Source organism: Ascaphus truei, chromosome 9 (genome assembly GCF_040206685.1).
Source record: "Ascaphus truei isolate aAscTru1 chromosome 9, aAscTru1.hap1, whole genome shotgun sequence".
Classification (NCBI taxonomy): domain Eukaryota; kingdom Metazoa; phylum Chordata; class Amphibia; order Anura; family Ascaphidae; genus Ascaphus; species Ascaphus truei.
This window is the reverse complement of record NC_134491.1, coordinates 29,812,996-29,830,734: the sequence shown is the minus strand read 5'-3', so window position 1 is coordinate 29,830,734 and position 17,739 is coordinate 29,812,996.

The following is a 17,739-nucleotide window of genomic DNA, read 5'->3' as shown; positions in this document are numbered from 1 at the left end:
TGATATGTATGGTGCGTATCTCTCTCGATCTTTCTGCCAGTCTCTACAGTATGTAGGTTATTTACTAAAGTCCAAAAGAAAAGATTTGTACCAGATTATCAAAGGATAAACTCCAATTGCTTTCTTTGGGTACCTTTCCTTTTTTTTTTATAAATATGATACTGGTTTTGCCTCTGTTTTGCAGCTGGGAGAGTTTAGTAAATAACCATCAATCTTTTTTATACCATACACACACAAATAGCAGTGTCCAGCATCTCCCTCTAGCACTAAAGGTGTCAAGACAAACGCCATTGCTGAAAGTGACATTTACACACTGCACAGCAAAGAGGTTACTGTGCTTATAACCAATGTATCTTGCGGTAGTGGATAAAACACTGTATTAGAAGGTGCATCCACTCTTGGTCAATGTGAAAAGCAACATTTAGGTTCTTTCTTCCCTGCTTATTCTTAATATCCCAATACACTTATTTGTGTAAAAAAATATATAGATTGAATTTATAACAAATGTTACAGCGTCTCCCCAGCAAATCTCTAAAGTTTATAGCTCTGTTCATTGTGTCAGTCACAAGGAGCAGGAAACAGGGAATACATGTGGAATGACGGCCTAGTTTTTAAAACCTAATACGTCGTTTTTCAGCCCGTTATCCCTTCATTGCCGGTGGAGGAAAAAGGTAATTCCTCAGAGAGCAAACGCAGCAATGTACCTACTGCCTTTAACTCGGCCCAAGAATGAATGCACCTTCAACCTCTTTGGCAGCAAAGGGGTTTAAGAAAAGGGCCAATTGTGCAAATCCTACTGTTTTTCATTTCCCATTACTGTAAATGTATCTTGTGTATGTAACTTGGAAAATGTTTTTTTTTGTTTTGTTTTTTTTTTTGTATTAAATTATTATATGTTGAAGTATTTAAATTTGAGCCTGAAGCTAATGGGATTCATTTTTATTTTGGTTTGTACATTAATATTAAAATGAAAATTACCAAGCCGGCTTGGTGCAACGGGAAACATGTTCTGATGTGATGAGCTGCCCCTAGGCCTGGTCTGAATGTTAGAGCACACAGACCATAAATAAAATGTTTAAACACTCCATTATTTTGCCTCAGATTTTTCTTTACGCCTGCGCCACGTCCACTTGTTCTCACACATGACGGCAGATCCTACTGACAATGGCATCTGCTAGCATTCTGATTTTAGAATGAACGTCGACATAACCAGTATGCACCCGGAAGGCTTTAGGCGGAGTTCAGACAGGCTGCGGTGCGACGTGCGCGCGATTACTTGCGCGCACACGTTCGCCACTCTTTCGCTTTGGTGGGTGAGAGTTTTCAAACCGAAAACGACCCCCGGCGGCGAAGTTGTGATTTCAAGCGGCAGCCGCATCACGTGTACTTCGGCAGCCAATCACACACAGTTGTTTTTTTTTTTAAGTCCCGCCTCCAATCGCGTCTGTCTGCTGGGGGTGAGCTCAAATCGCCCGGCATAGAGGCGCGGACGCGTAGCAGCCTGTCTGAGCTCAGCCTTAGAGATCCTGCTCTACAATCAGGGCGTAAAGGTAATGAATCCATTTAGAACCCATGGGGTGGTGCTAGCCAGGGACTGGGTTTAAATGACCTGTGGGAAGAAGAATTCCCTTGCAGCTGCACTCAATACCCCAACAAAGTAAAAAATAACCTTTTATCAAATATACATTAAATACACAGGTTCTAAATAAGACGAAGAAACAAACTTAAAAACAATTAGCAATGAGGTTGGTGTGTGCTTTGAGGTTGTTCAATAAGCAGGCAATTACAGCCAAAATTGCATACTAGTATCACAGTCCACAACCCAGTACTGACTGGTATTCTCAGCTGCTACTGATAGCAATATTAGGCACGTTCTATAGTGCCGGGCGCGTGCTACGCCAGGCGTGTGCAGAATTTCAGTTGGGTGACGTCAGTCAGCCTTTCTGTACAAGGGCCGCGCACGGCAGGGAGAGGGGAGCCGACAGACAGCGGCGAAGATGAGGAAAATCATCTTTTCGCGCCACTTCCGGAGCTGAATGTATGTATATGTGTGTGTATATATGTATGCGTGTGTGTGTGTGTGTGTGTGTGTGTGTGTGTGTGTGTGTGTGTGTGTGTGTGTGTGTGTGTATTTGTGTGTCTGCACAAATCTAATATTTTTTTTTATTTTTACCAATGTTTTTTTTTTTTTTAATAAATAATAAATTACATATAAACACACACACACACACACACACACACACACACACACACACACACACACACACACACACACACACACACACACACTCAACACTGTATACTTAATCAACACAGTATACTTACGAAAAGCATGCGGCACGTGTTCGCATAGGCACGCATGGCCGCATGCAGTATATAACAGCCCTTATAAGGGACATTCACCATACTCCACGAGATTGTAATCAGCTGACCATTCCACTCAGACAGGTCCTGATTGGTACATGCCCCACCCTAGTGGAGGCACAATTTATAGGGGAAGTTCTCTCAGCCTCCCTGCTGCTTCAGGGAATACCCCCCCTCGTCCCCCTTCATTTGAGCAGATCCACCCATGTCTAGTGGCATTTGACGTTTGTCCTGCTATCCCTTGTCTGATCTATCAGACAACCCCTCAACTGGCAATGAAGGTATATCCAACTTATTAATATCTGTGACATAGTATGGCAATGTTGTGTGTAATTGCCTGCATATTACACAACCTCAAAGCACACACCAACCTCGGTTCATTTATTATTGGTTTTAAGTTTGTTTCTTTGTCATGACCAGTATACAGATCAGTGTGTTGCCAGGGGAGGGCACTGGTGAAGTAAAGGGGGCTCAGAAAGGTACAAAGGAGATGTACTTGGGGTACAAAAAAATATCAGTCAAAGGTGACAAAATTATATAGGGGAGGGGAGGGTGTAAAAGACTGGCAGAAATAATGACACGGCCAACGTGGGCTTTTTCGCTGCATCAATAACCCAATTATTATTGTATACCAAGCGGGGAAAAAAACCTGTGTTAAAAATTAGATTTTTGGGAGGGGGTACAGCTCCCAACCCTTTGAAGAATGGGTGTCCCAAAGGCATACCATTTATTTATTTTGGGAGGCGGCAGTGTAAAAAAGGTTGGAACCTACGGTACTACAATATTATGATTAACACTGGCAGTGACTGCTAAGGAAACGGATATCCTGTGGTATCTGGTGGAACAATATCATGTGCTGAAGCTGTAGGGTACAGCATTATTTTTCATAACATGGAACTTATAGGACCATGACAATCGGAGACACGTCTTCAGCCCATGTCCAAGATGTGAAGCGGGAAGAGGAGGAATTTGGAAACTGAACGACCACTCATTTCAGTTCCGGGGACCCCTGCTTCTAGAGATAATTGCCTCCACAGGGGGTGGTGGTATCTCTGCCGCCAGGGAACGTGTGTGCCTAACAAAATGGCGGCGTTGAAATGTCCCATGTCACGTGGGCCAATAGAAAGCGGTGACATCATTCATTGCGGCTTCCTTTTGTGACCTGGAGATTTAAACTCCACAGAGATACCGGCACCCCAACGGAGGTAACTAAGTATCTCTGGAAGCAGGGGGACCCGGAGCTGATATTAATTGGGTTCAGCTCTGGAGACCCTGTCATTGTTTGCAAACTCAGAAACATGGGTTCGTTGATAATGAGAAGTTTATTGCATAGTATGATCATACACATTCAAAAGTCTATAAGACTCTGCCAAAAGAGTGTCCAGGCAGGCTTTATATACATTTTTGATTCCTTTGTTCAAAATAGGTTACCAGGCCGATTATACTAACCACTCCTTAATTCTTAAACCAATCATGTAACAGATCATTAAAACCTAGATTAAAACAGTACTCTATAGGAACCAGACACTTCTTGTTACCTGTAATGTGGGTGTTACTTCAGGCACAGTCGTAAATCTACTGTGAGCAAAACACATTCACACCACACACTCATTCTTACAAAATGAAGACTGAAAACATAACAAACAAAATGGAAACAGAACATCACCTTCAATCCTTCTCCAGAGACTCCCCCTCCCCCCCAGTCCATTTCAGTAATATATTCATTTCAACAGTATACTGATTTCAGCAATATTGCTTCATCAACCCCCTGCTTCAATCCTAAAAAAAAAGATGTAGTGCAAGTTGTTTTGCTGCTTTAAATCTACTTCTGTATCAGAATGTGCTATTTAGAGTAGTCCTGTACTTGAGTGATAGAATAAGTGGTGTTGCAGAATCTCAGCCACCAGGTGGCGCTCATATTCATTTATCAAACCAAGCGGAATAAAACAATATCTCTTACAAGCAGAACAATAACTATCTGAGTAATGTACAGCCTTGAATTCTGAAAGTTACAGAAAATAACATTCCTGCGTTGAGGTTTAAACCAATGTTATTTTCGAGGTGCACATTTTATTTTAGCAAGACACTAATGTTCACAGCTGCATTGAATCTCAACCATCCCAGTGTACATCTGCGTCTCCCCAAAAGCAGAGAGCCTGTTGGGGCTCCCCTCTGCACAGGACCAGCGTGCTAAGGGTTAACATTTGCTTGCACTTTGTGGAACGTCAACTCCACCCACTGGAATGTTAATGAGCCAATGGGACACAAAGAACTCTGTGTTCACAGCTGCATTTAATCTCAACCACCCCAGTGTACATCTGCGTTGCCCTAAAGGCAGACAGCCCTTGGCACAGCCGAAGGGCAGCCAAAGGGTGTGAGCTGTTTGCTGTCGTTCGGCTCTGTTTGGTGGTGTTAAAGTGATTTTAAAGCTGCCCTATTTCAATCGGAAAATCACAAGCCCTTTATCCTCTGTACCCAATTTTCCAACTCTATCTGTCCATGAAATGTCTGTGAATTGACTGTATAACCCTGTTCTTTTAATTTAACCATGTATTTTTTATAACAGTGTCCAGGACATACGTGAAAACGAGAGGTAACTCTCAATGTATTACTTCCTGGTAAAACACTTTTATAAATAAAAATGCAATCCACACAAATACAAACAGTTTTGATCCTTTTTATTAAACACATGGATCCAAAACCATTATTTCCAATTACTTTGTCCCTCAAAATAATCAAATCATGCGACATCTCGAGTGCTACATCATATCAAATAAAGGTCCATCGCTCTACAGAGCTTACAAAATGTGGCCCTAACAAAAAAGTGAAAATGGATTAGAAATTGCATCTTTGATAAATTGATAAGTTCAGATAAAACAAAACAAACTCTGGTTCAATTAACTCTTGATATACTTTGCTATGAAATTATTACTTCATTATATTCTATTTGCTATTGGGTTAATATATGAAAAGTTTAAAACCAGAGACGAACATGAAACACAGACAGAGCTCAATGCACATCCAGAGAAACTTTATACACGGTACAGTGCCTAAATATACATGTATTGATATCTATTAAATAAAATGGTCTTTTAGTTTAACATTTTGGCCAAATTGTTGTAAGCCCCTGAGCCACTGCACGGCAGACCAAATCTCAAGGGTCCCTACACTAATATAAATTCTTAATAACCTGTGCATTGCCAGGAACAATGATTTATAATAAATCTGTCAAAATTAGTTGCAAAGTTCTAAGTCTGATTGAAGCTTTTATTAACCTGTACATTACCAATAAAAGCACTCTGTATTAGATTTGTCACAATCACACTGCAAGCAGGCAAGTTCCCCTGAGAGTGGGAGATGCTATGGAGTGAGCTTTTAACCATTTAAAAGTGGGAGGGGGTGAGCTTAAATTAGGTAGGAGGTTGCCACCCTCCAATCAGCTAAGACCAGCTGAACAAGAATTGTAAGACATATAGAACACCCACAAGCTCATATTGTACCCCCAAAATAGCCACAAGATATATATAAGCGTATAAGTGTCACAGAGGAGTGCTACTGAGCATGGCAATATACATTTAAAACCAGAGACGAACATGAAACACAGACAGAGCTCAATGCACAGCCAGCGAAACTTTATACACGGTACAGTGCCTAAATATACATGTATTGATATCTATTAAATAAAATGGTCTTTTAGTTTAACATTTTGGCCAAATTGTTGTAAGCCCCTGAGCCACTGCACGGCAGACCACATCTCAAGGATCCCTACACTAATATAAATTCTTAATAACTAAAAGATCGTTTTATTTAATAGATATCAATACATGTATATTTAGGCACTGTACCACGTATAAAGTTCTTCCCCCACCCTCAGCTGCCTAATTACAGTCCTCATCATTAAGTGTAAGAAGAGGAGTGGAATATTATGGGGCTTATTCACTAAACTTTAATAAGTGACTTATTGCACTATAAATGCCCTTATAGTGCGATATTGCCTGTGTTGCTAGTTCCAAAAATCCGACAACCGGGCAATATCACGCTAAAACGGATTTTTATAGTACTATAGCACTCTGTCAAACACAAGCTGTGCAATAAGCCATGAAATGCCCGAAATTGGATTTTCACTGGAGTTCCCATGGGCCCGCATCTCCGGGGTCCTTACGGGTCCCAGCATCATTGCAGGTCCCCGCGGATTTCCAGTATCAATCCTGTGTAAAAAAAATAAAATTGCAGCCAGTTTCATTACCTTAGCGGCTAACCACTAAGGTAACGAAAGGGTTAAATATCAGGCATTGATTTGTTTTTGGTACAGGGGGTGGGTGAATCATGCAGTTGCCCCAAGGTGGGTGTTTAGGCCTTGTTGTCCCGTCGGCGTCTTGGCATCAAATGAGACAGGACAGACTTTATATAAGGCCTGTGACATCACATTTAAGTGTCAAATGGTACACCGACAATCCGATTGGCTGGTGTACCATGTGACAGATTTGGGGGTGTACCATTTGACACTCAAATGTGACATCATATAAGACCTGTCCTGTCTCATTTGATGCCAAGAAGCCGATGAGACAACATCCGCCCTATTGGATTACAAGGACAGAAGAAAGGAGGAAAGAGAAGAGTGCTTTTTGCAGAGCAACACAATACAGCTGAGAATTCTGTATCGGAAGTTGATATTTGCGGTGGGGAGGGAGGGAGGGGGGGGGAATTGAAACTTTCTGCACGATATGAGTATCTCTCTACGCGTCTTGCATTCCTAAACAGCTTCTAAAAGATACTCGCACCTTGGGCACCAGAAAAGCCAACACTGGAATCCATGAGGTTAACGCACAATCTGCAGAGCATTGTCTCATGCCTCGATATGTTGTTTATGATTTATGCCAAACCCCAGTAGACTAATCTGCAGTAACGCACCGCGGCGGCGAGCTTTCCCGTACAGATTTTCTGTTGCCGTGTGAATGGAATTAGGGAGCATTAGGAGCTCACATCAGAGTTTAAAAACTCTGTAATTAACAGGAGTCCATCGTGGGTTTCGAAATCTGTGGTCTCTATATAAAAACAAACCTTACTTGCCGGCATGAGGAATGGTGACGTTATTATTACACAGGTACAAGACGGGAAGCCAAGGCACAGACAGGTACAGATATAGCCAGACTTACGGTTTGTGTTGCCGCGGCTGTAACGACCGCAGCCCGGACGGATTAACGCTGTGTGTGGGAGGTCTGATCTGAAAGCATGGAACCCCCCAGCAGCGCGATCGCGGCAGACACCGCGGCGCTGGGGACACCAAGTCTTGCTACATCTGTATATGGCCATATGCACTAAGTAGTATTATTTGAGAAGACACCGTGAATAGGATTTGTGCTGCAAACTGCTTTTTTAGCACAACATTGGAGCAGGGAAATGGCATTTTAAGTTGCGCCTGTGAACTAACCTGAAATGTCTCACTCTACGCCAGCAGCATATATAAAAAATTATTTTGCGGCCCGCATAAATGAACGGCGCTAGGTGGGTACGGATGTCAATGGTATGTACTAAAGAAGAATGTTTATGTGTGTGCCAAAAAAAAGAGAGAAAGTGGCTCAAAGTCGCCTGCCGAAGTTCCACTTAGCGTTTAGGTAAATTCTAAAACTGTGTTAACGCAGAATGAAGTTACTATTTATCAACCTAAATGTAGCGCATTTTCCCCCGCCCCCTGGGAGATGTGTAGCTACGGGGTGTGTAGGGTGCAATTCCTGGTGGCTCACAGGAGGCCTGAGCCTCCGCTGCTGGGAGCCTGGGGTGTATCCTGGATCGATGCTCGGTAGCGCCTCCACCTGTGCGGGATTCTATGATGTAGAATGACCCCGTTACAGGACACATACAATAAACAATGCACAATGGTATAATTAGAACAAGTTTACTATTGTAAAGAATCAGGGAACTCGCCCCCTGCGGCATGTTCCCTCCTTACCTGCCGCATCTCAGTTCCCGCTCTCCTTACAGAACATGCACGCACCCGCGGTTCCTCTACTCGTACCACGGAGCCCAGCCCACCCCCGGTCACGACGCACATTCTCTCACGCGCGGCGCATACCCATGACAGCGTGCGCCGCCCTCTAGATTTAAGTCAAGATTCTCTGATGTCTGTGTTCTGAACCTTTCCTTGCTTCTGCAGAGGCCGCACCTCTCCTCCGCCCCTGCCATGTCTTCTCTACAGGAAGTGATTTCAAGTATTCTGAAGCAAGCGACGCCATCTTGCTTTCTGGCAAATCCTGCCCTCTTCCTCCGGACAGGGAGTAAGCCTCTCTCTGACTTTCTCATTGATAACAGCTCCCGCTGCCTTTTAAATACAGTCAGTTGCTACCTGCCCTGGGTCCTGTGAAGTACTACCCCAGTACTCTATGCTTCACGTGCCTGCCATCACATGCTGTTCCTGCCTGGACTTCCTTTGGGACACTTATTCACCTCCTTTGGATTCCGGAAGATTGGACAGTCACTCATTCTACTACTGAGGTTAGTTTACCGTGCGGGTAGTGTAGGACCTGCTGATTAGGGTTTACCTTGACGTGGTAGCAGGCTTATAATTCTTTGGCCAAAGGATTAAACTAAGAACCGTTACTTTGTATTTAGTGTTGCTGCACCCTTCTGTTTCTGGCATTATGTCTTCAAGGAGGCTGGATGTCCTCCAGGAAGTAATTCTCTTGTGACCTTGTGCTCTGGACTCTATCCTCCCCTGCTCCTCACTAGTGGCAAACACTCCCCATGTTTGGTGCCTGAGAGCGCGCATCCCCGCTCTGCTGCCAGAGCATGCGTGCACATGCATCTGGGCTAGTTGTGTCACGGAGCTTGGCTCCGCTTCTCCAGACGCGTAGCGCATTCTCCTGTGCGCGGCGCGCTCACGTGACTACGTGCACCGCTCCCCAGCTGCGCGGCAACTTACTCCTTTTTCGTGTCTCCTGCGGCTTCCCCACCTTGCTATCGGGTCCCTTCCCTTCTCTCGGCTTGTGCGTTGGAGCACAAGCGTAACAACTATATGCATAATAATGATCATAATCAACACACAATAGTGCCACAACTGTAACACTAGGCCTCGCAGGGCCGTAACCCCACACCGTATCCCCCAACACGTGTCCTCAGAGTCCCACACCCACCCAAGTGTGTGAGACAGCGCAGCCCACTAAAACTGAGTTGTACGCTGGTGCACGTGTTGCGGTGAGGTACCTGCCGGGTGATGTCATACCTGGGCGCGCAGATGCTGTCGTTGGGATCCACGGATCCAGAAAGGTGCTCCGCGGCGCCTCTATGGTGGGTGGCTTCCACGTGGCGCGATCCACCTTTGGAATGTCTCTCACTATGCAGAGAGTGATCTAGTTGCAGACCACCCAGGGCCAGGATACCAACGCATCCTGGCTGTGTCCCTCTGGTACTACAGGGCCGTGTCTCTACCACATGGGCCGGTCCCTGCAGCAATCACACACTGAGGGGAGTCAGGGCCTAGCTGGGGCCTAACATGGGTTTTCTGGCCTAGTGCAGATGCCACAGACACCTGCACGTACCTCTGTACCTTAGTCAAGATATATTAGATCTCATTCCAATCGTAGGATGCCCGACTCCCTTTTATCCTTCCCTACTTCAGTTTCATTTGATTAGCAGGCTCCTATCGTGGTTGGTTGCCCGTGCAATTTTTATTTCTTCCTACATTCATTTTGTCTATTATTTCATGTATTGATTTTGTCAATCTGTACGGTTATGAAGATCTTAAATAAAAAGTACTAAGAATAAAAGCACAGCATTAAAAGTGAAGGATTGGGCTAACATCCAGCAACCAGTTGGCATTCCCACCTAATAACACAAATATTATTAGCACTATTAGAATCTTCTAATCCATTTTATACCGGTTGTATTTCTGTAAATAAAGTATTTGGGAAAAACAGGGGGCTGGTAAGTGTTAAGCCGCGCTTATAGTGCCGGCGGCGCTGACGTCACGCTGCGGTCGCTGGAAAAATCAAATTGAAGTGACTTCGAGCGACCGCGACCAAGCCGTCGCGCCGCACGTACTATAAGCGCATGCAACGGCGTCAATACATTTGTTTTGACGCGACGTTGCGTCGCTGTCGCCTGCACTATAAGCGCAGCCTTAGTTATGGGCTGATACAGAAGAGGAGAATTTAACAGCAATCTCTATGTTGTGATAATGAAGACTAATCAGGTTTTGGAAGATATCCTGAAATTGTCAACATAAATAATAAAATTCATAGTATAACATGTTACCAGGAAGAATACAATGTATCAATCCTGGGAAACATACCGGTAAAAGGGAGAAACAGCTCGACTTCAAGACCTCAGTTGCCAATATCATATAACCTGGTCCCCAGGAAGAAGTGTAAAATCAACGATTTCTTGGGAAATTAAAATGGCTGCCAGATGCATAATTTCTAAACTATCTCATCAATAAAGGTAATTTTGCCATAAGAAGCATCATTTAGCCCACATTTCGCCACAGGACTTCCCTGGTGAATTTCTCCTGAACTGCGAGTCTCCAGGAGATAAGAAAACGTCAGTTGCACGCCCATTTCAGGTAGAATAAAGTGAATTTTGGAGGTATCGCTGCTTGAACATTCAGACTCTTGAACAAGAACTGATGCTCTGAGGCACAAAAATGACATTTTAATAGGTATTTTCTCTTTTCTTCCAATATCCCCATCAGCAAACCATCTGATGCATGACAATTTACTTTCATGGCATTTCATAGCACTGCTGGTAAATCGGTCTAAAGACGGCATTAGATTCATGCCATGGTTTAGGACATTTAATTGGCTTTACTGACAAGAACTTTTCAAGGTCAAATGATGCCTTTCCCTTTACAGCTGCATAATGTGCTCTTTAGCTATAAATACACATCTTCCTTGGCTTGGGGTTCTTCAGAGCAGGGACTCCTTTTCCTAATGCCTACTTGTATGTTGACAAAAAATAGCAGCAAAAAGGCGGTGCGCTGCAGCCCAATCAGTAGCCAGAACGCAATCTATGAAAAAAACGATTTATCGAAAAGTCGGGTATTCACACAGCTTCAGCGTAACTGTGACACGTTTCATACCGCGCAGGGTGCTTTATCACTCTTTGAGGTTGTGTTTTTTTCTCTGTTTTCAGGCTGCCAGAACTCCTCAAATGTATGTTGAGAGTGGGTGCTCCAGTGATAGTGTTATATCCGAACGCTGTCATCAATAATTACTCATATATAGGACTCATTGTTCCCAGTTGTATGCACTTACGGGTATCACCTTAGCAATAGCGCTTGAAATAAGGGCCAGCTGGGAAATTTGCGGGGCTCGGTGCAGGGCAGTGGTGCGACGCTTCTCTTAGCTTCTCCTGCGCGATCTCTTTCTGTTAGTATCCCTCATGGTGCCGCACCGTCAAAATGGTGTTACCATGACAACGGGACACTGCCCGACATGTGGGGGTCCCGGTGTCATGGCAACGCTATGCCATTTGACGTTCCGGCACCATGAGGCGGGATACTGAGAGCAAGAGATCGCGCAGGAGAAGGTAAGGGAGTTACACAGGCCCCGCGCTCTCCCCCGACAATCAGTTTAATTAATGTCGGGAAGAGTGCAGGGATTCGGTAACCGCTGGGCTCGGGGCTGCGGCACCGATGGCACCGCAATCACGCCGGCCCAAAACTGTGCTAAATATTGTTTTTCAGGTCTCTTAAACATACAGCAAACAATAGGAGAGATATGGACAAATGACAACAAACTTTTCAAGTTAAAAGCTTTTGGGCAGGACACAGACTAATGTAAAATATGCAAGTTAATTAATTTTCTGTTAAAATAAACTACGCCTACCGGCAAATGTTTTGTAACAACACCTATACTTATGTTAAGGGGAGTGTCCTTAAGGAAATAACAGAAAAGCATCAAAAACTTTTTAACACCGCGTCACAACGCTATTATTCCCTCCTGTAGTTTGCATGTCACAAATAGGTTTCCTGTGTTTCTCTATTTATGATTATTGTTTTATTTATTTATAAAATATTTTACCAGGAAGTAATACAGTGAGAGTTACCTCTCGTTTTCAAGTATGTCCTGGGCACAGAGTTATGACAAATACATAGTTACATAAGTGAACAGGGTAATCATTATATACAAGACATTGCATGCACAGTTAGAGATACAGCAGGGCCCCGGGAATACGGCGGGTTCCGTTCCAGGGGCCCGCCGTATAGTGAAAATCGCCGGAAAACGGATCCGGCAATTTTCAGTGATTTTGCATGCACAGAACGGCGTTTTTGCCGTTCTGCGCACGCAAACTACGGTATGCGTGCGCAGACACCGGTCTGGGAATCAAAGATGGCGACCCCTTCTCGGTGCCGCCGTATCGGCGGATCGCCGAAAAGCGAAGCGCCGAGAAGCGCGGCCCTGCTGTAATATATATTATGGGCGTATGAAACAGTTACAGACCAGATTAAAATGTGAGACAGCCTTAGATTTGAAAGAACTTAAACTGGTGGCGGGTGTGAGAGTCTCCGGTACAATGTTCCAGTTTTGGGGTGCACGGTGAGAAGGAGGAACGTCCGGATACTTTGCTGAACCTTGGGACCATGAACAGTGTTTTGGAGTCAGAACTCAGATGATAAGTGGCTGCATGTGGTAGGGGTGAGGAGCTTGTTCAGATAGACAAGCAGATTGCCCAGAAAGTATTTAAATGCAAGACAGGAAAGATGAACTTTGCGCCTAGACTCTAGTGATGACTAATCTAGTTCTTTGTGCATTTCGCAGTGATGTGTGTTGTAGTTGCATTGGAGAACAAAACGGCATATTGAATTGTAGGGGGTGTCAAGTTTGCTATGGTGGGTTTGGGGTGGCAAGTCGTATACTATGTCCCCATAGTCGATAATTGGCATGAGCATCTGCTGTGCAATACGCTTTCTGACCAGCAGACTTAGGGAGGATTTGTTCCTGTAAAGTACACCTAATTTGGCATAGGTCTTGGATGTCAGGGTATCAATATGCATCACAAGTGTTAAATGGGAGTCAAACCATATGCCCAAGTATTTAAAACTAGTATTTAAACATACAAAGATCAATAATAAAGGCAGGGTGGGGTATTTCTTTTAAAATAGGGGGACTGCAGATCATTCAGTGGGTTAAAACATACCTGTGAAGAGAATGCCACATCAGCTGAGGTTATAGATCTTGCATGAAAAACAATATATATATTGTTTAACTATAGTTTAACTATATTCTCACTTAAAAATGATCACTTAAAATGCATCACTCTAAAATGCCAATGCAATATTAGATCTATTATTGGGATTTTTATTTTGAGAGTTCTTTAATGGCGTTTTCCCTCCGGATCCCAACAGGTGGTTTTTTTGGGGTTCTCTGCCACTGGTCGATAGAATCCCGCTGGTGACATAAAGCAGTGTCACTAAATGAGTAAACCTGGGATGCAAACACTTGCCCCATTTATTAAGTATGATTATTACAATACACTTCCATACACTTGGTTCAAGCCCCTACCAATTACTTATCTGAGTCCCAAGTATTTCATGCTTCCGATATGTTTTTGGCTAACCATTTTGTTACAAGCAGATATATGAAAACCATGAAGAATACTCAACCCATTTCATCAACAGCATAAAAAGGGGTTACTCATTTTGTCCAAAATAAGAATATAGGAATTTCTGTGGAAGGCTTTCATGATGATGTTACCTCTGACAGAAATAGGGGAGCATGGCTAACAAAAAAAGGAGGGGGCAAAATGTACACAGCAGGGTACACACGTTTCAAGTCGGACATTGATCTCTCATCAGGTTTGCCCTGCAACATATTGTACTCTGCTATTCCACACAAACAAACAACACATACAGTATGCTGCAGAACACATTGTGAGTACAGCTCTAACTTTGATTTGAAAGGGGTTTTCACCTAACAATGACTCTCGCTGACAGCAAACAGCACTTACACATATTCCGCTTATAATTCTATTGTATTTTTAGATGTTGCCTTAGAATAGCAGGTTATTCACTCGGACAGCTAAATTATTACTTTTAACGAGGGAAAAAAAAAACAAGATATTTTTCAAACAGTTGGAAAACCTCCTCTTTGCAATGCTGCGGGAACACGAAAGACTTGGGAAAGGGTCTAAACCGAATGACACACCGATCCTTTATTAAACCCTTTATTTGTGCCAAGTCCCGAGTGCCTGGTTTTGTCCTTTGTCTTCATGAGCGCCCAGTCAATATTACCTTGTATTGGGGGGTGTAAGTACAATGTGTGCATGTACCGTACATGGATTGTCATTTAGAAAAGGTAGAGAAAGGTGCCCCTTCTATCAGGAGGTAAAGCAGCATGTTTTCTTTGAAAATGCTAATTTGCCAGATCACCCTGTGCCCTTCTTCAGGAGTCTGTTACCAGAGGCTGCAGGAGTCTGTTACCAGAGGCTGCAGGAGTCTGTTACAAGAGGCTGCAGGAGTCTGTTACCAGAGGCTGCAGGAGTCTGTTACCAGAGGCTGCAGGAGTCTGTTACCAGAGGCTGCAGGAGTCTGTTACAAGAGGCTGCAGGAGTCTGTTACCAGAGGCTGCAGGAGTCTGTTACCAGAGGCTGCAGGAGTCTGTTACCAGAGGCTGCAGGAGTCTGTTACCAGAGGCTGCAGGAATAGCATGTTTGCCTTCTGATTATTGGATTCCTCCAAAAAAAATTATGGTTTAAGTTTTACTTTAATGCATTCAGTCAGGACTCTACATTCATGGCAAATTGAAAAGAACGGTCTAGCCGCTGTAGGATTCAAATACACTTCTACTCAATAATATAACAATTTTAGCAGTAGGAAGGCATTAACAAGAGCTTGAAGTCATCTATAGACCTATAAATAGGAACCTGATGCCAAAGGGCTGGGACCCGCTGCGCCCGGCGGCGCGGGCGACCGCGTGAGCGTTCCCCACCAGCAGGGGAATCCTTCTGAGCCAGTCCCAGTCCCCCCTCGTTGCACGGCTCACTACGCGCTGTGACGTGTCAGCCGCCAGGGGATGCAAGAAAATTGTGATCCCGAGCGGTGACGCGTCACGTGGTGCGCTGATGAGCCTATCAGCGGCGGGGGCGGGAGCTGTCAGACAGCTTCCTACACAAGGTAGGGGGTGGTGTGTGTGTGTATCAGTGTGTGGGGGAAGGGGGAGGAACGGAAGCTGCTTACCTTCCAGCAGCAGCTCCCTCCTGCAGCCCGGGAGCCCGAGCCCGTGGAGGGAGGGGGGGGAGTAGCGGCTCCCTCCGCTCAAACCACGCCCCCCCCTCCCACTGCCGCCACCCTCCCGCTCCGGCTCCCGGCAGACCGCATATCGTGGTCTGTGCCTGTCAGCGCGTCGCCTGTCTGCAGTGCGGGCGCGCTGACTGAGGGAGCGGGGCCTTAGCCTAAGGTAGAGTGTCTACCTTCTCTAGTTACTGACGGGGAAGCCCATTTAAAATAGTGATTTGAAATAGCAGGGAAGAATCAAATCCTTTTAAACAGTAGTATATAGGTATATTATTTGATGTATTGTTGCAGAAGTCATTTTCACTTATATATAATTAAAGGCTTTGCAAGTGATAAATGTTCTCCTATGCAAATTAGAATGTAAGCTCTTCGGGGCTGGGACTCCTTTTCCTAAATGTTACTTTTATGCCTGAAGCACTTCTTCCCATTATGTGTTATTTATACGATTGCCACGTATATTACTGCTGTGAAGCGCTGTGTACATGAATGGCGCCATATAAATATAGACATATAATGCAAAGCTGACTGGCCTTGTTATCTTGTCCCAAAACATGCAGAATTCAAAGACATACTTTAGAATGTTCCGTTCATGAACAATTCATAGGGAAATTCAACTGACAATGTCAAGACTGCCTGTTATTTAACAACTCGCTAATTTCCTGAAATGCCGTACCCCATATGATATAGGTTCCTCCAAAAACATATACGCTCCTTAGTTGGAAGGGTGCAGTGGAGTTCCCCATTAGGACTGCTATCTGATTCCTCAACCTTAGATCAAACCTGTTGCTCACTTGCGGTGTAACCATGCATGTGCTTTAAGAATGTCTTCATGATCCATAAGAAATCTGCAAGGGATGAAGCCTCGGAAAGCGGCCGTTAACATGTATACCACCTGCTTTTGGAATAAAGCAACCTTGGTACTTATATTCAATTGACAATGGTGTTATTAAATCACTGGAGAAGTTTAGAAGTCATTTAATCCCTGTGCTGATTTGTTAGTATTAAAAAATGCACTATAATAAAGACAATGTATGCCAAAAGCACTACACAGAAATATCTAGAGATCATTCTAATCTCTGCGTCTCTAGTTTCTTCTATTGCTCTGTGTGACTACATATCACTTCCCAACACAGGTTATTATAGACAGTATTCGAGCAAAATAAATTGATGCAATGACAATAGAGTATAAATGCTCTAAATTAAACTTGTAGCATCTTTTTAATTAGCCGCCATCTTGGAGCTCGATATATACCCAGTACATTCTCCGCGCATGACCACCAGAGGCAATGCTGGCATGAACCAAGTGACTCATTTAAAAGTTTCCCAAATCTATTCTCTCTGGGACTTCTCCAACCAATAAAATGTATAAATGCACACACAATAAGCACAGATCATACAAATTAATGCAGAATCCCGACATTGAGTTACTGGTTAATCGAATGCAATATCCGTTCGCTTGGCACTGCTGAAGACTGGTCAATATGGTAAGTATGGGTGGTATGGCTGGTGAGTATGGGTGGTATGGCTGGTGAGTATGGCTGGTGAGTATGGGTGGTATGGCTGGTGAGTATGGGTGCCAATAAGGCTGCTGCCTGTGTGACCAACACAATTTAGAGTGGGAAGGTTCCAAAGCAAAGACATTGTTGTGATTGACTGTTGCAGTGATAACACATGAGACCTTTTAATTTGGGGGGGGGGGGGGGGGGGCTTGTAGGGGAAGAAATCACCATTTATAGCATTCCCAAGGCTTAAATGCAGATACGTCACACAACTTTCTAGGACAGTCACGTTATTTGGGGAACAGCACAAGCGTCACCGTAGTGCTAGCAATGCATCAAATGTTACAAAGGCAGCAAAAGCGACCTAAATAACACATATTGCTCTAATGGGAGAACAACTGTACCCCCCCCCCGATGTCTTCTTAAAAGGACGGATGAACTTTGGGAACTTCATGTACAAACAACTACAGCACAAATAAAAAGCACCAATAAAATGATCTTTATTGGGTCATCTGCTTTGTAGTGTGAAGTGCTGAATCAACACGAAATGCTAAGTGCACTGCGGAATCCCAATGTATAAATACTTTGTAGCCATAAGGGAAAACAATGTATAATACAAACACTTTATTTCCAGACAAATCTTGCATG